The sequence below is a fragment of the Notamacropus eugenii genome, chromosome 1 (genome assembly GCF_028372415.1).
Source record: "Notamacropus eugenii isolate mMacEug1 chromosome 1, mMacEug1.pri_v2, whole genome shotgun sequence".
Lineage (NCBI taxonomy): Eukaryota > Metazoa > Chordata > Mammalia > Diprotodontia > Macropodidae > Notamacropus > Notamacropus eugenii.
Genome location: NC_092872.1, coordinates 755,182,918 through 755,206,395, shown reverse-complemented (window position 1 = coordinate 755,206,395; position 23,478 = coordinate 755,182,918). Strand labels below are relative to the sequence as shown.

General features: G+C 44.5%; 2 long non-coding RNA genes across 3 annotated transcripts; one reads left to right on the top strand and one right to left on the bottom strand.

Moving 5' to 3' along the window:
* Positions 1 to 4,622: 4,622 nt before the first annotated feature.
* On the bottom strand, positions 4,623 to 12,695 carry LOC140528864 (uncharacterized). The gene is made up of 4 exons (XR_011975326.1): positions 12,249 to 12,695; positions 12,073 to 12,158; positions 10,162 to 10,213; positions 4,623 to 5,339 (listed from the first exon to the last, which is right to left on the bottom strand). It is a non-coding gene; the product is annotated as an uncharacterized lncRNA (long non-coding RNA).
* Positions 12,696 to 12,866: 171 nt separating this feature from the next.
* LOC140526602 (uncharacterized) lies at positions 12,867 to 16,086 on the top strand. 2 transcript variants are annotated; one of them, XR_011974460.1, is made up of 4 exons: positions 12,867 to 13,078; positions 13,460 to 13,628; positions 14,751 to 15,083; positions 15,762 to 16,086. It is a non-coding gene; the product is annotated as an uncharacterized lncRNA (long non-coding RNA). The 2 variants fall into 2 exon arrangements; XR_011974447.1 differs by lacking the exon at positions 13,460 to 13,628.
* Positions 16,087 to 23,478: the final 7,392 nt, after the last annotated feature.

The following is a 23,478-nucleotide window of genomic DNA, read 5'->3' as shown; positions in this document are numbered from 1 at the left end:
TTCACTATGGCTGGCCTCCCCTGAATACCCACTAGATTTAGTTAGGAAACCATAGGCTTGAGATCAAATCCTACCTCAAGCACTTACTCGCTGGGACCCTGGGGAAGTTACTTAACCTCTCCAACTCAGTTTCCTCATTTGTGTAATGAGGATAATAATAGTACTTTCTTCCTAGGGTTGTTATGAGGATCAAATGCAATAACATTTGTAAAGCACTTTGCAAACCTTAAAGCACCATTTAAATGGTAGTTATTTTTTTTAGTCTGTGGTGTTCCAAACTAAATACAGTACTCCAGATGAGATTAGACCTGGGAAGCGGACAGTGGGGCTAAGACCTCCCAATTGCTGAAATCTCTGACCCTTTCAAGGCAGCTCAAAATCTCATTAATTCTTTTGGTTACCACACCATACACCACTGACCCATTGTGACCTTGTGGTCCACTAAAAGCCCCAGATCCTTTTCAGAACGTCTGCTGTGTATCCACACCTCTCCCATCTTATGCCTGTGATTTCCACTCATCGAAGTTCACTCCTCAGGGGCCAAGCAAAGCAAGACTTGTTCCTCCTCCCCATGCCAACCCTTAAGTGACTTCAAGACTGCTTTCATGCTCATGAGAGCCTTCTCTTCTCCAGGTTAAACAAATTTAGTTCCTTCCACCTTACAAGCTCTCCTCCAGCAAGATATCTCCCACATGTATGTTAAAAGTAACAATATTCTATGATCAATGCAGCTACGGGAGATGGGGGGGGGGGCCTCATTTCTCAGCAATTCTCTGATTATTAGACCAAGTGAGGTATGCAGGCTTATTGTCAGAGAGGATGTCCACAGAAGGATGTAATTGGAAGAGTGCCACACTGGTAGGGACCTCCAGCCCAGCACTCCTGTTAGGGAAGGATACTGTGCAGACTTCAGCAGTGCTCTCCCTGTGATGCCAGATGTCTAAGAATAGTCTCAAAACAATTTTAATTGTGGTTGATTCCCTGTATTTGGCTTTTCTTGACTGATGGTGCCCCTCTCCTGGGGAAAAAAATCTTGTGTTCCCTATTTTTATATCTATTTATATGTGACCTTATTGTCCCCCCATCCCCATCCCAATAGTAATATACTCCCTGAAGGAAATGACTGTTTCCATCTTTGTCAGTTCAGGACCTAGTTTAGTGACTGATACATAGTAGGTGCTTTTTCATGCTGGCTGATTGGTGTTTTGGTAAACATTTTAATATGTTGCCTCAATCCTTATTCCTTCCCACCCCCACATAAAATGTAAACTCCCAGAGAACATAGGTTCTTTCATTTGTCTGCACACGCAGTGCTTGGCACGTAGTAGGTGCTTAATACATGCTTGTTGATGGACTGATTACTGCTGGCTCCAAGGGGCAGAGGTCATTTAGGGTTTTGTGTGAGGAAGATCAAACCAAGAGGCAAGAGGAGGTGGGTCAGTCATGGAACAGGAGTGAGAGGCAGCGGATGAACAGCCCAAGGGCTGCACGAGTGTGTACAGAGCACTCAGTCCTTGAGGAGGCCCTCCTTCTGTTAGGTAGGTTCTCTAAGGAGGATGTTTAAAAGGCCATAGACAAGGAAAGATGCTGTGAGCTCTTATGAGATCTGGGATGCATCTACGGACAAAAGTAATGATAGTCACAACCACAGCTTACCCTTGTGTCCAGTTCTCACAGCAAATCCATTTGCATTTCTTAATGGAATTAAGAACCAGCATCTCTTAAATGCTTCTTATGTATCAAGAACTGTGCTGGGCACTGGGGTCACAAAAACAAAAATGAAACAGCCCCTGCCTCCAGGAACTTTCCTCTACTGGAGGGAAATGGACATTTATACGACAGAATGTACAAGGTCATTTCAAGAGGGAGATGTGTCTTTTTTAGGGCAGAATCAAGACAAGCTTACTGAAGAAAGTTGTACTTGAGCACAGTCTAGCAGGAAACCTAAGATTCCACGTGGTGGAGATGAGCAGTCATGGAGATGGGAGATGGAATGACTTATTTAAGGAAAATCAGATAGGTCAGTTTGGCAGAAATTGAGGGTGCAAGGGAATGATATCAAATGAATTGGGCAAAATGGACTGCAGTCACACAGCAAAGGATTTCAACATCAGCCAGAGGAGTTTTTGTTTTATCCTATAGGTATCAGAGCCACCAAGGCTTTGGGAAGGAAGAGTGGAGGGCTCTGGCCAGACTGTGCTTTAGGGACAAGGATTGGGCAGCTGTGTGGACAATGGATGGAGAGAGAAGTAAATGGGATCAGGAATCAATGAGGAAGCTAGCACAGAGTCCAGGTGAGACGAAATGGGAGCATTGATGAGTGGAGCCAATGTGAATTGATAAGACTTGGCCAGCAATTGAACATGGAGAGAGGGAGACAAAGACTCTAACCAAGAAGGACTGGGAGTCTGCTAACCTGGGTGACTGGAGTCATTTTGAAGCTCAGACAACAGTTAATCAAACAACATTTAAGTGGTGCCATTGAAAGACTGTTAGAAACTGGAATCAAAAGTCTGTCTAGCTGACCTGGTGAAAGGTCACTTCCATTTCCTCATCTGTAAAATGGAACTATTTGGCCACAGAGATCCTCTTCAATGCCAATCTATGCACCTATGATTCTGAGCCAATGGAAACCAGAGCCATTTGAAATCATTTGAAATAATGATAAGCACTTTGAACTGACCAGCCTGCCATGTGATTACTGTGAAGCCCAGGGCACAAATATTATTGTGCCCAGTTTCTGAGGAGGAAACTGAGGAGTTGAGCAATATGGAGCACCTCTTGTAGTCTCATCCAGCTAGAGAAAGCCAGGGTTCCTGACTCCAAGGGCATTAGGACCAAGCCCAGCCCCACCTCCGCTCTCCAACACCAAAGCTAAAGTGTCCATGTGGCCTTAGCACTCGACAGCTAGCCGTTCCACTGATGAAATATTTAAGGGGAGGCGAGGCAATGATTAAATATTGATGCCCTTGCCAGTGAGCAATGAAATATTTAAGCCCTGGTGAGTCCGCAGTGCTGTAGTCCTAGCTCAGCATGCTGAGACCAGCCCAGATTGTAGGAGGCCATGTAGGGATGAAGGTAAATGGGGAGAGGAATGCTCAAGACCTTGGCAATTAATGGCAAGATCCTAGAGGGTCCAGGAGACCCTAAGGGTGAGATCAGGGAATGCTCTTCATCTCAGATCCAGTTCAGAAAAGGATTGAGAAGCCATTGAGGCTCAACCACAGCTGAATCAGAGAGCTCTCCACAATAAATCTGACAAGGAGCTGTCCAGCCTGTGCTTAGAGACCAAAAAGGAGGGGGAGCCTTCTCCACCCACAGCAGAAATGGGCAGTCCAGTCTCCGAAGGAAGAACCATTTCCTGACATGCAGACTTTGAAGCTATAGTGCAGCTGGATTGCCATCCCTGGCTCCTGATTCTGCCCTAGGAATTCTGCTGATCTAAGCTTGCTGCCTTGTGTCAGCCCTTCCAAGCCAGCACTATGAACCATGAAGGCTTCTCCTCTCTGGGCTAACCATCCCTAGGTCATAAGTTTCCAGAACATTCACTTAGATGTAGAAGGAACCTTGGAGGTCATCACTCTGGTGCCCCTCTCACCCATTTTCCAGATCAAAAGTTAAAGATGAGAGAAAGAAAGTGATTTGCCCGTGGTCACATAGATAGTAAACAAGAACAAAAAGAGATTTGAACCCAAATTGTCCAGTTCTGGATGCAATCCTTTCTAAGGTTCCCATCTTCAAGGTCCAGCTTGAAAAAAGTTTTCCTTGATTTGGTCCCCAGCATGGGATTTAGCAACAGAAAGCAAAAGCTCAATTTCACTTGGACCATAGCAATTGCCTTCTGGGGGATGGGAGGGTTCTCCTTTCTCCAAGTCTTTCCCTAATGCTGGGCATCCTCCACTTCACACCAACTCAATTATTCTAAAGCACAGACATGACCATGTCATTCTGTTCAGTGAGCTCCTGTGGCTGCCTGTACCTCCAGGATCCATTGTAAAGTATTTGGTTGGCTCATTCCCAATCTAGTTTGCTTACATCCACTCCCTCCATACTCTCCATTAGACAGCATTACTGGCCTCTTTGCTATCTTTTACAATGCTCCATCATCAGTCTCTGGAGTTCTGCACCAGCTGTCTCCCATGCCTAGAATGCTCTCCCTCTCATCTCTGCTTCCTAGATTCTTTCAATATTGAGTTTCAAACTCAGCTCCTACAGGAGGTCATTCTTGTAGCTGCCTAGCACTGAACTGGGAGTCAGGAAGACAGGCCTGAATTCAAATCTAACCTCAGACACTTCTTAAGCTATGTGACCTTGATCAAATCACTTAACTGCTCTAAACTTCAGCCTGCAAAATGTTGAGGGTTAGGGAGAATGGATAAGATGGTTTCTTAGGTTCCTTCCTCTAAATCCTACAGTGTAGAGATTCTATTATCTGCCAGCACAGAGATACAGAAAAAGGACTCAAGGGATTCAGAAGAAGGAGAGATTCTGGGGAACAGCAATGGACCCATTTGTCAAGGAGTGGGCTGTTATTCCCTGAAGGGCTTGACAATGCTGGGTTCATGCACAGGGCTCTTTGTTCAGCTGACACTAAAAACCAGAAGATGAATCGTTTTGGTTCAAAGGCAAACATTTATTCTTAACAGAGAATCACATGCAGACAACATGATATGGTCCTAAGGCTGACTCATCAAGGGAAAATTTCACAAATCACAGTTACCTTGGAATGGAGAAAGTAAATCCTTGAAAGTGTTTGTCCTCTCTCTTCTCACTTCAGCACAGACCCTCCTTGGCACTTTGTGGGCTACTGGCTCATAGAGTTAAACAGAAAGGAATCTTAGAGGTGATCTAGAACAGAGTTCTCATTTTACAAATGAGGAAACTGAGGCCCAGAGAGAGAAAAGGAGTTGACCAAGTTCCCTCAAGTGACAAAACCAGAATGAGTCTATATCCTCTGATTCCATCCAAACAGATCAGTTGAGTATGAGCTTCTGAGGTTCCTGGGTCCTCTATAGCTTCCTCATAGATTTTTCTGCCTTCATTCTTTGCATATCTCATCCATCCTCAACCTGTAGTCAACCTTGTCCTCCTAAAGAATAATGTTCATTTCTTTCCTCCATTCAAAGATCATCACGGGCCTCCCTATCGCTTGTAGATCGAAGCTCCCGCTTCTTTCTTTGGCACAATCAGGTGTGACTCTCTTTGTCCCGCGTTATCTCATATTGAACTCCTAGACAGAGTGCTGGACACGGAGGCCAGAAGACGTTGGGTAGAACCCCACGTCAGATGCTGGCTAGCTGGGCAAGACCGGCAAGCCCTCTGGGCTGCAATTTCCTCATCTGTAAAATAAGGGCAAATAAAAATAATAAATATATTAAGATCTAATAAATATTATAGAAAATACTACAAATCACAAGAAATATTTGTATTTATAGAAAATATTTTCTGTAAGTATTTTGTATGTTGGAATAATGTATAATATATAAATATAACGTTATCATGTAGTAGTTCACACGATAAATATACAAACACGTATACAAAATATGCATGTTGTCGATAAAAATAGCTAGTATTTCTACTGGGGCAGCTAGGGGTGCAGTGTGCCCAGCACCGAGTCTGAAGTCAGGGAAGCTCGATTTCAAACCTGGCCTCAGACACTCACTCACTTCAGCCTATTGACCTCAGTTTCCTCCTCTGTAAAATCAGCTGGAGAAGTATCTCTGCCAAGAAAACCCCAAATGGAGTCACAAAGACTAGGACACAACGGAAATGAGCTGGAGGAGGAAATGGCAAACCACTCCAGTGTCTTTGCCAACACACACACACACACACACACACACACACACACACACACACACGGGGTCGCAACTGAACAGTTGTGTTCAGACGCAACTGAAAAATGACTGACAATATTTACATGGTAAGTCATGATTTGTGAGGCACTGTGTGTGTGTGTGTGTGTGTGTGTGTGTGAGAGAGAGAGAGAGAGAGAGAGAGAGAGAGAGAGAGAGAGAGGGAGGGAGGGAGGGAGGGAGAGAGAGAGGGAGAGAGGGAGAGAGAGAGAGAGAGGGAGAGAGGGAGAGAGGGAGAGAGAGACCTTATTTGATCTTTACAACAGTCTTGGGAGGTAAGAGATTATTATCCTCAGTTTACAGATAAGGGAACTAAGACTTAGGGGAATTCAATCCTTTGCAAGGTTCCATAGCTGGCAAATGCCCAAAGTAGGATTTGAATTCAAGTCTTCCTGCCTCTGAGTCTCGGTCATCTTTTCCCCATGTCATGCAACCTCCCAATAATAAAGTAGGACCTGTAATACTTACCTCCAAGGTTGTTGGAGCTTAAAATAACACAATATGTAGAAAGTCATGGAATGTATACTACTGTTATTATTTTATGAAAATTATTCTTGTCATATTGTTTAATAGTGCTCATATGGAAATTCTCCTGGGCAAGCCACTCTTGCTGGTATTCTTTTAGGATCACTATTATGCATACTTTTACACAGGAGGACAAAATCCCTGCTTTTTGTGGCTGAAAGAAGGATCAGGATGTCAGCTCATGCTCAGTGGTCACAGAGAGCATCCTCAGTGCCACTCCAGTTACAGACAGGAACCCAAGGATGTATACCTAGTCCTGTTCCCATAGAATTTTGACCTTTCCACCAGATATCTCTAGTTTGAAAGCACTTCATTCCATATTACCTGGAGATTACAAGTATTTGAGATAGATACATCTGTTAAAATGGATTTTTTAGCTTTTATCAATCAATTTTATGTTTGTATAATCCTAGGCAACAGTCCACTCTGTGATAATGGTCCATTGCAAGTACAGTTTATTAGATGAGCTGTCCAATACATTTTGAAGTTAGTATCATAGGGATTTGTCATCTGTACATCCATGAAAGATAGTCAGCCTTGGATATCCATTCCTAGCCACCAGATGATGTCTTGCTAGGTTTTTGACAGGTACTAAACACTTGCAGCCTTCAAGGGTGTGTTGCACTATTTCTGCTGTTTCTTTACAATAATCTACATTGATCATTAAGTCTGGGCTATCTGAGGTTAACACTTCTGTGGCTTCTGGTAGTGATAACTCGGTCTTGGGTTGGTCAACATAAACCTTCCATTTCCATGAGCAAGTCTTCATATCTGTTCTATTTGTTTAATGCCTGTTTGTTGACACCTTGTCAGCTGAGTTCATGTGAATACTGCCAGTCAGGGGCCTTTTAATTCTACTCCTGGAACCTTGGCATGCCATAATCTCCATCTGAAGGCAAATGATGTTCACCTGCATTCAACCACTTCAATGGGATGTACTGGTTGTTATCTCTGACTTTTCCTCAGTGAAGTGATGTCCACTTTTTCCAAAAAGTATTTTTGTAAGAGCTTTTACTGTTTATGCGTTGCTGTTGCTATTACTGTACATTTCATCTCAACTGCCCTGGGAATGTGTCCTATGCTTTCCCCTCATGGTGACTTCGCTGATCCCTATGCCTAAAGCCGGCCCTCTGAACTTTCTCCTGTTGAATTTCTATCAGTCCTCTAAAGTCTAATTCAAATATCCTTCTCCTCCAGAAAACTTTCCCTTCTCCTTTGACTACACAGATGGATTTATTAGCCCCTTAATTATGTGATTATGTACTATTATACTTGTAATTCTAATATCTTGTTTTATAATTATTGGTAATCATAGTTTACTTCCTGAGAGCAGTGAACATGACATTCTCCTTCAGCACTCAGCCAAGTGCCTCACACATTGTGGACACCCAATAAATGTCATTACAATGGAGGGGATCTCAGACCTCACCTAATCCAAGCCTTCCATTTTATAGAAGAAGAAACTAAAGTTGCAAGAAGGAAAATGACTTTCCTTAGAGTTTGCGGGGGAGTCTGAATTTGAATCCAGGTCTCATGATCCCCAGCCCAGTACTCTTTCTATTGATTCATGCTTAGCAACACACATAATCTAAAGAGTAGTAATGATGGGTATACCTTCCAACATCAACTTGGTTTTTATTGTGAGCAGCACCATGGACAGATGCACTGGACATATTTTGGGCACATTCTCCTTAGCATTCAAATTCAGCTTTGGGGCAAGCTGGAAACTATCTTAACTCTTTCAAGAGAAAGCTTGTTTAAAAGACACCAAGGAAAATTTCACCAACCAGGAGAGCACAAACTTCTGAGCTCTCCAGTAATGGTGGGAGGGAATGACCAGTTGTCAGGGATGTTTCATTCACAAGGAGGTTCTTGGTCAGGCACAGTTTGGAGTAAGTAACTCTTCAGATTCCTTCAAGCTCTGGCATTCTGTTCTTCATTAGGACAAGCCCCACATTGGCATTCAGGATTCCTGGGATCTGGGGACTTCCAGTTCTGCCACTATAGGTTCTAAGTTTCCTCCCAAGTCTGACATTCTGCACGCTAGGCTGTAAATTATCTTCTAGTTCTGGCATTCTATGGTCTAAGGCCCTCCCAACTTTAACATCCTCTGCTCCATGTCCTAAAGGCCTTCACAGGTCTGACATTCTACATTCTGTGTTTTAAGTTCCCTCTCCACTCTAATATTTTACATTCTAAGTTCATTCTCAGTTCTGGCATTGTGTCTCCTGGTTCTATGTTCCCTCCTAGCTCTGAAATTCTGTTACAAAGAGTCTCCCAGCTGTTACATTCTATTTCTTACATTCTAAGACTTTTCCAGTTTTGATGACTCATATTTCAGTAATCTTATGATTTGTTCATCTTTGTCTTCAATCCTAGCTTCTGACCTCAACTCTAGTCTTCTATCACCAATTCTCTTCCAGCAAATCTCTCTCTGGACAGGCCGCTGTCACTCATACTTTCTTGCCTTCTCTCAAGCTAGTTTCATCATTGCTTTGCCATCAAGACTTCTCTATCTGTCAATGACATCTCCATCTTTAGAGATGAGAAATTAAAATATTAATAACCTTTCCCTCATCTCTCCTCTACTCCCCCAAATACAATAAGCTTCCAGTGTATAGGGTATGTACGTTTAGGGAAGACTGGTAACTCTGGTGTGAGGGATGTCAGGCCCTTTTCAGGGCTGTTGATCCATCTTTGGTGTCTATCTGATTCAAGTAACTCTTACCTGGGGCTCCAAGAAACTTCATTACGCATAGCAACCACCACCCAGTAAATCATTTCAGCAGACAGGCTAAACTAGACTGAGGGTAACTGAGGGATCTTAAACCCTTCAGTGAATTACAGGTGTGTCTAGCCCAAGCCTGTGAAAACTTCCCCCAGCAGAATTGGAGGATGAGCCATGAAAGCAGCTGAAGCAGGTGCTGTGGAGTGCTTAGAGCTTGGCTAGACATCAAAGATGTGAAGGCTATCCCCTGCATGCCAAGCCATCTTGACTCTGTCCTTCCACTGGACTGTGATGACTCTGGAGGAGAGAGCGAGGCCAACGACTTTGTGCAACTCTGCCTCACTGAAACCAATTTATGCCCAAATTTAAAGACATCACCTTCTCCATTTTACTATTTTTGTCTACCTCAAAGTCCTGTGGTGACAGGCAAGTGATAAAGCAGCAGGCACAGATACACTAGGGGCTATAGTTATAACCCTACACTAAGGTGGCCCAGGCCACAGGGTCATCTTCTCACTGGACTGAAGCAGCAGCGGGATTCAGCAGCCTCCTGGGTGTCTAAGAAGCCTTTTTGAAGTTCTGCACTGCTCACCTCCTGGCATGAGGAAGGGGCTAGAAAAGGTGCCCTCAAAATTGTCTACTTCACTAAACACTGGCCTGCTTACTATAGCAGGCAGGGGTCCAACCCTGCAGGCGAAAAAAAAGATGACTTGAAAGTTTTGTGCAGATGATTTCTTTCACCACCAGTACATGGAATGTACACATGCTTATAAATAACATGAAATCCACTAGACCTGAAAGATGAACAGCTCTTTTTGTGAGAGAATTCAGCAGGTGTCATATCCAAATAGCATCCTTGAGTGAAACAAGGCTGGCAAATGAAGGCCAGCTTACCCAAGGTAGAGTTGAATACACATTTTTCTGGAGTGGCCACAGTGAAAGGGAGAGCCATGGAACTGGCATAGATTTTGCAATCAAAACTAATCTAGTCAACAAGTCTGTACGTCTGCCAAAAGGACTGAATGACAGGCTCATGAAAATGAGATTGCTACTTACATGAAAACACCACACCACCATCATCAGTGCCTATACTCCCACCATGATGAACCTGATGAGGTCGAAAAAAAAGGTTATGAAGACATGGAGACCCTCATCATCAATGTGCCAAAAGAAGACAAGCTTATAATTCTGGATTAATGCAAGAAGAGGCACAGAATGCCAATCAGACAGGATACGAGAGTGATGAAAGCAATGTGTGGTTCAGAGTGCTGGACTGATCATAGACTTATTCTCTCCAAGCTAAACATTTGTATTCAACAAAAGCAGCAGCCCTAAGAAAAGACAACTAATAAGAGTTCATGTGAATAGATTAGAGCTCTTTTCTGAGTGGGAACAGTTTGTTGCTAACTTGGAGGGAAAGTTGAGCCAACACACAGTTGGCAACAGTGGAGCAGAAAAGGAGTGGGCAGCTTTCAGAGATTTGGTGTACAGTACTACATTTGCTCATCTGGGTCAGAACACTCCCAAACATCAAGAATGATTTGAAGAAAATGATGGGGAAATTCAGAAACTGCTAAGTGAAAAACAAGAACTCCCCAGGGTTTACCAGCAGGATAGTTCATCCATATCTAAAAAGGCAGCATTTAATTGCATCAAAAGTAAAGTACAAGCAAAGCTTAGAGACACGCAGGATTCTTGACTCAGTAAGAAAGCAGATGAAATTCTGTTTTATTCTGATCGGAACAATCTAAAGTGTTTTTATGATGCTTTGACAGCTGTTTGTGGACCAAAGACTTATGCTGTATATCAGCTGCTCAACTCTGATGGATCAATATTGATTAGTGATAAGGACATAATCTTAGAGGGGTGGACTTCCATGGTGTTCTCAACGGAACATTGTCAATCAGTGTTGAGGCCACCAATCATATATCTCAGGTTGAAGTCAGTTCCTCCCTACCTGAATTTCCAGCTGATGAAGTTTTTAATGCTATTAGGCTCCTCTCATGTGGCAAAGCACCTGGTGCGGATTCTATGCCAGCTGAGATTTAAAAAGCAAGGGATCTGCTCCTCATACAAAAGCTGACTGAGATCTTCTGGGTCATATGACAAGAGGAGGTTATCCCCCAGGAGTTCAAGGATGCCTCCATTGTCCAACTCTATTAAGGAAAAGGAAATAGGCTGTCCTGTGACAATCACCAGTGGGGAGAGGGGGGAGTGACTCTCTCTTAGTCATTGCCAGCCAGATTCTTACCAGAGTCCTCCTTAATAGGCTGATCCTTCACCTGGAAGATGGTCATCTACATGAGAGCCAGTGTGGCTTCAGGAAGGGCCAAGGGACAGTCAATATGATGTTTGCTGCCTGACAACTCCAGGAGAAATGCCAGGAGTCTAATGGACTTCTATACACAACATTTATCAATCCAACCCTTGCCTTTGATACTATCAGTCATGAGGACTTGTGGGAAATTGTGGCAAAGTTTATCAGAATTGTATGCCAGTTTCATGATAGCATGTTTGCATGGGTTCTGGATAATGGAAGATGTTCTCAAGGTTTCTCATTCATCAATGGAGTGAAATAAGGCTGTGTGCTTGCTCCCATGCTTTTTAGAATGATATTTTCAGCCATGTTGTCAAATACTTTCAAAGAGGACAAAACCAGCATCAAGGTCAGCTACCACATTGACAGTAAATTATATATCTTGAAAAGGCTACAAGCCAAGACAAAAGTGAAGGGAGAGTTGGTCGTGGTTTTTTTTGTTCAGAGATGATTATGCACTCAGTGCAGCCTCTGAAGTTGAGATGCAACAAAGCATGGATTGATTCTCTGCTTCTTATGCTGATTTTGACCTAACAATTAATACCAATAAAACAGAGGTTTTTCACCAACCAGCACCACACCATCCATATGCAGAACCATCAATTACAGCAAATGAAGAAGTTTTGAATGCTGTGGATAAGCTCCCTTACCTTGGCAGTATACTTTCCAGGGGTGTACATACTGACGACCAGGTTGATGCACGTATTGTCAGAGTTGGTTCAGTGTTTGGGAGGCTCTGAAGAAAAGTATGAGAAAGAAGTGGTATTAGAGTGTGTACCAAACTGAAGGTCTAAAGAGTCATTATATTAATCTCATTGTTGTATACCTGCATGCCAGGAAACTAAATCGCTTCCATTTCAGTTGTCTTGGGAAAATTCTGAAGATCGCCTGGAAGGATAAAGTACTGGACGCTAAAGTCCTTTCTCAAGCTGAACTACCAAGCATTTAAACTCTACTGCAGAGAGCACCATTCCAGTGGGCTGGCTACATTGGTCAAATGCAAAAAGTACATTTGCTTCAAATACTATTTTACAGAGAACAAGGTAAGTACCTGCATGGAAATCAAAAGGAGCAGTACAATGACATTCTCAAGGTTTCTCTGAAGAATTGATTGCTTATCGTGAGAGACAATGGCAAAGGACCATCCAGCATGGAATGCCTACATTAAAGCAGAATTGCAGGAGCTCAAAAGAAACATGAGATGCAAAGATTTAGAGCCATCTCCACTGCATATGTTCATATGGACTATTGATGACCAACCTGGGGTAGACTCTTCCTAGCTTATGTTGATCTGAGCAGCCACAGTCAGACACACTGTACCTTTATTCCAACATGGTGATGTCATTTTTGTCCTCTTTGAAAACAAAGGACAACAACCAACCAACCAATGAGAAGCTACCAAATCCTGTTGATCATGTCTCCAAAGCAACCGTGCCCTCTTGTCCTCACCTAGGGGTCAACATCCTGATCAAGGCTCTTTGCTGCCACTCACATCCTGAAGACTGCGTCAGACTTCTGGCCAATCTCCCTGACCTTCATCCTTCCAGACCTGCAGAACTGGAGAGTTGGAAGGAACTCAGCAGCCATTCAGTCCAACCCATACATCCAAAGAATCTCCATTAAAACAGGCTCTTCCTGAAGACCTCCAAAGAGAAGGTACCCAGCAAATCCCAATGCTGTAATCATAGTATAGGATCCACTTTATCTACAACCAAGCTACCATGTACACTTACCCACACACACACACACACACACACACACACACACACACACACTATCAGATCAATCTTCTAGAAATAGTGGATTTTTTCAACATTTTGGTTCAAAACCTTTCAATAATTCTCCATTGCTTTGCCTTTCCTTCCTTTCCCTTCCCTTCCCTTCCTTTCCCAAAGTCCCTGAAAGGACTGGAAGGAATCTTAGAAATCAGGATCACTGCATTGTCTTCCATTCCAGGAATGCTACTGACAGTCTCCCAGTATCAGCACTGGAATGGAGATCCTGGGGCTCTGACTCCAAATGCATTTGTCTCTTCAGGAAATCTGGGCTGTGTGTGAAGTTTGGCCATCACTATTCTGTGTCTCAGGATCTTCTCGGTCACCCAGAGGGGCAGACTCCCAAGTGGATCCCACACCCATTTCCTCTGAGGCAGAGCTCAGATTGATGCTTCTCAGGAGCAACGATCAAACATCAGCCACAGTTCAAGGTTCTATTCTCTTAAGTGAAATCTTTGAAAACTCCTAAATATATGGGGTAAGAATTAATCCCAGGGATCAATGGCCTAGGACGGCCTCATGTCTTTACCCTAAGTGAAGGAAGGCAAGGCAGGGCAGAGATGAGCCTGGACGGCAGGGATTCAAAGTCTATGGCCCGAATTCTGCCGTTGACAAGCTGCTGGACTTTGGGGAAGTGACGACCTCTCTGAGCCTTGGTTTCCTCATAACTATCACTGCCCTGTCTCCCTCACAAGGTCCTTGTAAGGACTCACGAAGTAACGAATGTGTGCAGAGCATGAAGTGTTACCTAAATCCAACTGGTAGGCTTCTTCTTTCCTACCATGTTTTCCCAGTTTTTTAAGATTGGGAGGGGAGATCTACATTTTCTTCTGTAAAAAACCCCACTCACCTGAAGCCTCCAGGAATCTTAGGGGCTTGTGAATGATTCCCCTTTCCCCTTCTGTGATTCTACAAAGACACATTTCGGGTCAGGTCAGGATGCTCTGAGCTCCTTGGGGTGGTATAAGGTCTGGGTGTGTAGCTGGGGAACCACAGAAGCTGAGACAGCATTTCTGGAGGAGATGGCCTGATTTCAGCACCTCCATAAATAGAAACCTCCCCCTCTGAAAGCCTGAAATAGGCCAGTGGGAAGTTATTAATCTTGTTCTAAAGTTGGGCCCACGTGGGCTTTGGCTGCAGCAGCGTTCCCCTCTCCGGGCCCAGCCACCCACCTCTTCCCAAGGATTGCTGGGGCTGGGGCTGGCTAATGAGCCCTGCAGTTCAAGTCCAAAGCTGAGTGAGTGCTAAGACTGGCCTCTGAAATTCTGTTTGGCTCAGGATCCAGTGATGCTTAGGAAAAGCAAAATGAGTTAAATAAGAATGATTCCTTTCCTGTGATCTGCTGCTTGTGTGAGAGGGACTTACACAGCAGGGAAAGCCCACCGAGCTTCCAGTCCATGTCTTGGCACCACTATTTCCAAGACAATGTTGGGATTTTTTTTTCAAATTCTCTCCACTAATTGAAAAGGGGTCATATACAATTAACTTTTAAATTCTGTTTTTATTTGTAGCTTCTATTTCTTTCTAATTATATTCCTCCTCCTCTTTCCTAGTCCCACAGAAGGACACAGAGACACAAACTGAGACTCAAGGATGCCAAAGGACCTGTCCAGGGCCACCGAATTCAAAGAATGGTGGCTGAAAGGGGCCTCGGAGGTCACCTTTGGAGGCCACGTTCAACAATGAGACTCAAGGATACACTGGGAGTAAACTTCAGGGGCAGGAGGCCTTCAGAGGATCAGTGGCCAAATCCAGGCTATCCACAACTCTTTAGGTCTTGCAAAGCACCCCACAACACCCCTATGAAGTAGATAGTTCATTCAAGTGTTAACATCTCCATTTCAAGGAGGAGAAAACTGAGGCTCAGAGAAGAAGCAGGCCACTTGGTGAGTCATTGTCAGCCTGGGGTTGGAGCTCATATCTCACACAGAATCTCAGAATAGGAAGGGGTCACAATGACCAGAAACCCCAGTCTAGGAGAGATCAAGAATTCCCTCTACAAAATGTCCACACTTGACCCGCCAGCCTTTGCTTGAAAAATCTGTGAGGGTGAAGTCATGACTTCCCAGGAAGCTCATTCCACCTCCCCCAATACCAGGTCCTAGGCCCTTTCAGTTACTCCCCCAGCCTGTCTGTGATCTCTACTTTCAGATAGATTAGAGCCTTCTCAAGCACCCAAACAGCCTGCAAGGGCTCAGACAACGAGCTGGGGGTGGCTCATTGCTCCTCCCAGTTCCATCTTTAGAAAGAAAGAAGTAGAAAAGATCAGAAAGCATCCCATGGGAGGCTAGATTGAAGCCCTGGGCCCTCATGGGGGGTCCTTCCTTTCAGCCTTTACAGGGAAGGTTTTCTGTCACTTCTATTGTCCTCCTCTGAGATGAGGGGAAGAGTGGCCGACAATTGCCCCCATAAACCCAGAGGAGCCCTTGTGTCCTTGATGGGGGCTCCAAAGAAGAGTCTTTCTGTTTAAGAAGATGGACTTTGTCCCCCAGTATATGGTCCCATTGACTCGGGTTATTTCAGAAACTGAGAACCCAGCCTCCTGGCACTCTTTCATCCTTCAGGTAAAGGCAGTATCACTCCCAGCACCAGCAAAGGATGAATTCTAAGCATGCCTTGCCCTCCTGGAGCAGAATGGGGGGTCCCTGGCACTCCCAAGAGCTGGGAGGCATGCATTCTACCTTAGAGGAGAGGACTAGCAATGCTCTCTGCAGGATGGAAGGTGAGTGATTGGACTATTTGAACTTTATCTGTGAGGATCTCCACAACTTAAATCATGCCATTCAATCATCACATCTCAAAGGAATCAGCTTCATGAGCAGCTTTTCCATGGACTTTGCCTCAGAGTCCTTCATGACAGTCTTCAAAGAACAAAGCCCTTAGAAAGACTTTGAGTGTTGAGACCTGATTTCTCTCTCCCATATGTGTCTACTACCTCATTCTGAGCTCCCTTTTGAAAGTAAAAGCTTCAGGAGACAGAGGTTCCAGGTACCAGGAAACAGGTCTGTTTGGTTGAAGGGCCCACCACAGAAGTGGTCACTACACCTATTTATCCACCTTACCATTGGTATGATTGAGAGGACCAGAGAGGGTAGAAATGATCCCTCATCACTAGGAGCCCATATTCTCACAATCTTAGCACTGGAAGGGACCTCAAAAGTCACCTAGTCCAGCCTATATTTGAATGAGAAGCCACCAAAGCATTACCCAAAAATGGTCATCTAATCCCTGCTTGAAGACTTTCAGTGATAGAGAACTCACTACCTCTTGGATTTCCAAAATGAAATTCTTTCTCTCACTCACACCACACACAATCCACTCCTCTTCCTGACAGAAGAGTGTTTTCCTTTTAGACTCTGGCCACTTTTCAGGAGAGTGGGAGCCATAGTGATCCCACAGATCTTTGAAAGTAGAGATTGCTTCATCCTCTGCTTTTGTAGGCCAGCATCTAGCACAACGTCTGACACAACAAATATTTGGTGAGTGATTCTACTTTGGGACAAATTTTAATATCAAGATAACCAATGTGGAATCTGTCCGTTCAAAAGCTCCTCCTGCTGCACCTCATCTTGTCTTATGGGATGAAGGAGAAAAGTGCTAAGCCTTCCCCTACCTGATAACCCTTCAAACGCTTGCATACAGCTAGCTTGTCAATCAACCAATCTCATCTCCAGGCTACATTCCCTCTCATCCTATGGCATGATCGAAAGGCCCTTCACCAACCCCACTGCCTTCTGGTTGCCATGGTCTCCAGCCCCATCACCATCCTGGCTACACTTCTCTGAATGCTCCCAGGACCAAGACAGACAGGTCTAGTCTCAGCACCAGGGAGGTTCACACTCAGTGAACTGTAACTGATGATGGTGAACAAAATGGCAGCAGGTAGCGGAAGGAGAATTGGGAGAAGCCCCTCCTCATCTCCATGGGTAGGCTGAGCTCCACTGCCACCTCATGCCCCAAGCTTTTCCTGACTGCCCCCACACCTCTCTTTCTTTAACTTCCTTTGTACTTGTTTACTTGTATACATCTAAGCATAGATCTAGAGCTGTTAGGAGCCTCAAACATCACCTAAGATGAGCCAGGCTAAAATGTAACCAAATTAAAATACAGTATAACATAGATGATGTTCACTTACGATCTTCTAAGTCAACATGAGGCCCCAGGAATCTGTTTCTATGTGAATTGACACCATTGCTCTAGGTCATACTCTTCATTTATACGAGGAAACTGAGGCCAGGAAGGTTAAGTGATTTGCTAAGGATCAGAGGATCATAGATTTAGGGCTGTCAGGGACCTCAGAGGCCTTCTAGTTTAACCTTCTCATTTTACAGATGAGAAAACCAAGTCTTAGGGAGATTGGAGATTAGCAACATATAGAAAGTTATAGAATTAGGGCTATAAGAGATCTCAGAGACTGTCTAGGCCTTCATTTTACAGATGAGAAAACTGAGGTCATGGACTTGTGACTTGCCCAAGGTCACACAAGTCATAACCATAAGAGGCTAGATTTGGAACCAGGCCCTTTGATTCCAAAGCTAGTGTACTTTCTGTTGCCTCATGTATTCTCCCTGCTTCCCTCTCCCTCTCTATCTCTCTTCTTCCCCTCTTCCCCTCTCCCTCTGTCTCCTCCCTCCCTCCTCCCTCCTTTCCTCCCTTACCCCCTCCAACTCTCCCTCTCCCTCCCTCCTTCATCCTCCCCCTCTCCTTCTCTCTCTCTCTCTCTCCTTCCTCCCTCTCTCCTTCCTCCCTCTCTCTCCCTGCTTCTCCCCCCTCTTCCCCCCCACCACATCTCTCTCTCAGACCTCACAGCTCCCCCCACGTGCTGGTAGAAAGGGCACTGGCGTCTGTCTCACGGCAGCTATTTTTACCTTCACCGTGGAGGGGCTCCAGGTTTCAAACTGTGCAGAATTCACAAGTAGAAGTAAAAATAAAACCATGGAAAAAACACTTAGGTTCAGCATCTCCAGTGAATGGGAATCTGCCTGGAAACGGGCTAATTAGTGCCTCTCTCTCTGAGGTCTTTGATGGTTATCGTTATTTTTCTCTTTTAGCCCATCTCCCCCCTTCCTTGCTACAATCACTCCCTAGCCCTGAGCCCCCACGGGTCTCAATACCTGCATCCAACAGTTGGGCCATTGAGGAGGAGTCCAAAATCCCAGAATCCCAAGAATTCAGGTGCCTCAAAGGCATCAAGGCCAAGTCCTCCAACAAGGAATCATAATAATGAGTATTATTGGGGCTACCGAGCGGGCAAAGGTCTCTGGCCAGCTGCATTATCTATGCAAGCCTCACTAATAACCCTGGAGCTGGCTCTTTGGCTTCCATTTGTCAGATAAGGAAAGAATCTCAGAGAAGGAAGTCAATGGTGGATGCTCACATGGATGTTAAGTGTCCAACATAGAATTTGGCTCCAAGTTCAACATCTGAGTGACTATACCAGTCTAGACACACCAGCCATCAGTGATCTTGTAACCTTTGCTTCAAGACCCTAAGTGAGAGAGGACCCCCATCTTGAGACAACCCATTCACTTTGGGTCAGTCGAAATGACTAGGAAGCGTTGATCTGCAAATTCCTCACCTCTTCTCCTTGATCAAATATGCTAATATTTGTAAACCTCTTAGCACAGTGCCCAGCACACAGTAGGAGCTTCATAAATATTCATTTCCTTCTTCTCTTCCCTCTGGAGCCTGACTGAACAGGTGGCCACCCTTCAGATATCTGAAGATGATAATGCTGTCCCTTCCCCCCAAGTCCTTCCCCCATGCTAGTTGCTTCCTCTAGACACTCTCCAGCTTAAACCCTGGTGTCCAGAACTGTGTCCTGTGCTCCAGATGGGGTCTGACCAGGGGCTGAGACAGCAGGACCAGCATTACCCTAATCCTGGGTTCTGTGTCACTCTCAGGGCCGCCAAATTTGGCATGAGCTTTCTTTGTCTTGTTTTCCACATTGCTGACTCATACTGAGCCTGCAATCAGCTTAAATTCCCATCATTTTTTCAGGTGAACTGCTGTCTAGCCATACTACCCCCATCTTGGGCTGTACAAGGGGAGCTGAGTTGTTTTTTTCTCTATAACATTGAGCTCTCCTAGAATTAAACCTCTGGAGCTGGAAGGACCTTAGAGACAGGTCATCCAGTCCTGAATCCTCACTTTTCAGATAAAGTAACTGAGGCCTCCCTGCACAGGGTGAAGCTGCTTGCCCAAGGTCAGTGGTCATCAGAAGTAGAATTTGAATCCAGGTCCTGTCACTCCTTCCACAGCCCTTCCATAGTCAGTCAGTCAGTCAACAAGCATTTTTAAGAGCTTACTACATGGCCAGATGCTAGGGATACAAAGAAAGGCTCCCCAGAGAGCCCATTCTAATGGAAGAGACAACATGCCGACAACTATGTATATACAAGAGAGAGCCAGAGAGCCCATCAATCAGTACACATTCACTAAGCACTTACCATGTGCCAGGCAGGGTGCTAAATTCTGGAAACACAAGAAGAGACAAAAAACAGTCCCTGTCCTCCAGGAGGTCAAGTCAAATAAAGGAAACAACCAGCACATGCATACAAAGGGGACCTGCTCAGGTGCTGCCCTGCCCTGCCTGGTTTCGACTCCAGGGAAACTGATGCCCCTCCCAGGCTAATGTCATCAGTTCTAATCTTATCATCACATTCTGATCAAGGCCTTTGACATTGTTAGTCATGAGGGCTTATGGAAAATTCTGTCAAAATCTGGTTGCCTGGAGAAGTTCATCAATATCGTACGTCAATTTCATGATGGCGTGTTTGCCCGGGCTCTGGAGAGTGGACAAAGCTCTCGTGACTTCCCATTCACCAATGGAGTGAAACAGGCTGTGTGCTTGCTCCCATGCTTTTTAGCAGGATGTTTTCAGTCATGTTGACAAATGCTTTCAATGAGGATGAACACGGCATCAAGGTCAGCTACTGTACTGATGGTAAGTTCTTCAATTTGAAAAGGCTCCAAGCCAAGACCAAAGTGGAGGGAGTGTTGGTACACAATTTTCTGTTTGCAGATGATTGTGCACTCAGTGCAGCCTCTGAAGCTGAGATGCAACACAGTATGGATCAGTTCTCTGCTGCCTGTGCTAATTTTGGTCTAATAATTAACACCAAGAAAATGCAGGTGCTCCATCAGTCACTACCACACCTATCACACGTGGAACCATCGGTTACAACAAATGGAGAAGTTTTGAAGATTGTAGATAAATTCATTTACCTTAGTAGTGTACTTTCCAGGGATGTACACATTGACAATGAGGTTGATGCACACATTGCCAGAGCTAGCTCAGTTTTTAGGAGGCTCAGAAGGAAAGTTTGGGAGAGAAGAGGTATTAGACTGACTACCAAACTGAAGATCTACAGAGCTGTTGTGCTGACTTCATTGTTGTATGCCTGCAAAACATGGACAGTCTACCGGTTCCATGCCAGGAAACTGAATCACTTCCATTTGAACTGTCTTAGGAAGATTCTGAGGATCACCTGGAAGGATAAGTTACCATACCCTGAAGTCCTTGCTTGAGCTGAAATGCCAAGTATTCAAACTATGCTTCAGAGAGCGCAACTCCAATGGGCTGGCCACATTGTTTGAATGCAGAATGTATGCTCTCCAAAAAAACTATTTTAAGAAGAACTGGCATGGGGCAAGGAGATCACATGGAGGTCAGAAGAAACGATACAAGGACACTCCTCAAGGTCTCTCTAAAGAATTTTGGATTTGATTGTGGGACATGGGAGACACTTGCACAGGACCACTCAGCATGGTGTGCCCACATCAGAAAGGGTGCTGTGCTCTATGCGCAAAGCAGAATTGAGACAGCACAAAGTAAACACAGGATGCACAAATTTGGAGAGTCCACCCCAAATGTTCACATGGACTACCTGTGCCCAACCTGTGGTGGAGCATTCCGAGCTCCTATTGGTCTGATCAGCCACAGTCGGACACACTGAAACCTCACTTTATCATGGTGATGTCATTTTGGTCTTCTGAAGACGAAGGATAACAACCAACCACCACACTGCTAATCCAAGTCTTATCGATATCACCTCCCTCTGCCTCCTCTCGCCTCTGGCTGGAGGGCTGGAGGTAAAATCACCAAACTCCTCTCAATGCCTTCCTTTGTGGAGGGCAGAGACCAGACTCTCAGCTCTCTCCACATGGCATCTGCTGTCCTGCCTGTTTTCAGCTGCAGGAAACAAGATGCTGGGTACCCATGGTGTCCCATTCCCCACCCCCTTGCCTGCCTCTTTTTTGTGTAGTGTCTCCTTCATCTGATTATAAGCTCCTTGAGGGCAGGGACCGCCTTTCTTTTTATTAATCAATGGAAGCCAGAGAGGTCAATAAGTTGGCACACAGTAGAGGAAGTGTTCCAGGCATGGGGAAGAGTCAGAAAAAAATGACAGGAGCTGAGACAAGGATGGTCTTGCTTATGGAACATCCAGGAAGCCAATGTCATTGGATCAAAAAGTATGCAGTGGGAAATAAGGTACAAAGAAGAAAACTGAAAGGCAAGATGGAGTTGGTTATGAAGGGCTTTGAATGCCAAAAGGAGCATTTTGTATTTGTAAATGGATGGTAATCTTGGAGGGAAGATACTAGTAGCGAAAAGGTAGGAGAAGATATGTCAATATTTCCCTTCCTGATGTATCTTCTTAGTAAATATTCCTTTGTCATTTGAGTCCTCAGTAAACGAACCTTTTGATCAAATGAGGTCATGTTTGTAAGAAAGCAATTAATGCGATGCCTGGCACCTAGTAGTTGCTTAATAAATGCTCATTTCCTTCCTCTTTCCCTTCTTTCCTGCCTTTGTAAAAGCTAAAAATAAATCATGCAAGACCAACTTCATTTCCTTATTTCTGAGGTCAAGAAGCCTCCTAGATGGAGGTAATTCTGGAGATTGAGTCTGCTTAGATTTCAGCAACACCTTTGAGGCATGCTCCTGTTATTACTGGGACAAGAAAGGGCCAATTAGATCAGATGATGGTTCAGTTCGGTAGATTCAGAACTGGATGGAGAGAGATGTCATTAGCGAGTTGAGGTCTCTGGTGGAGGACCACAGAGATTACTGCCTTACTCTGTGCTATTTAACATATTATTAATAATTTTGATAAGGGAAAAGATATTGTCTCCATCAAATGTAATTTAAAGAAAGATTAGAGGGATGGCTAACACAATGGGTAAGAGATCAGGAGTAAGAAAAGCTCTCTGCAGGTCAAATGATAAGATGAATGAATCTAATAACATGAAGTTAGACAGAAATAAATGTCAAGTCTTGCACCTGGGCTCAAAAAGTCAACTTGACAAGGAGAAGATGGGGATGAAGATGCAGCCACAAATGGAGCCATTTGAAAAAGATTGCTGCCACAGGCTGTGAGTCTAATAGGAGAGTAACTCCAAGAAGCCAGAGCATGGGGTGTGATGGGAGCCTCTAGGAAGAGAGGCAGGGCTTCCAAGAATAAGGAGGGGATGGCCCTGCCATTGTCTGCTCTTGTCAGCTACCTCTCTCCTCCCAAGAACAGCTATTGTGTTCAGTTCTAGGCACCACATTTAAGGAAGGACACAGATAAACAGGACAGCAGCTGGGGAGGGTAATCAAGAGTTCTAATGATGAAGTACTTTGCTTATTTCTGCAGCAGAATAATTAGACACCATAAAATGTAGTGACTTACAATTTAAAAGTCCCAGAATCAAGTCCTAGATATGCCCCCTAGTACCCCAGTGACTTCAGTTAAATCTCTTCCCCTCTTATCCTCAGTTTCTTCATCTGGAAAATGGGAATAGTCATGCCTGCCTTGCTCTTACACTGGACTTTTCTAAAGATCAAATTAGATTTCGGATATTAATAAGCAATATAGGAATGTGACTTTTCCTTCTTACTGTTGTGTCTCCTGTCACCCCCATTCTTAGGATTTCCTGCCTTGCTACTTGACATCTGGCCAGTTCTCTCTAGCTTCATGTCCTTGACACACCCCCAGAGGGCTTGGATCCTGCCCACTAGACTCAGCAGCAATGGCCAAGCAGATATCCAGGGCATAGAATCCCTTCCCCCAGAAGACTCCCTGGGTGCTCCCATCCTGCCTTTGATTTCAATAATATCCCTCCAAATCACCCTTTGGTGGGAAATTTTTTTCTTCACTAGGGCCCTGGACCCTTTGGTACTGCCAAGGGGACCTGATCTGGTGAAGAGCGTTTCCTGGGGAACAGGATAGAAAGAATCTTATAAAATAATTTCAGACTTAACTGTATGCCTGTGTGACTTTAGGAAAGGCACTC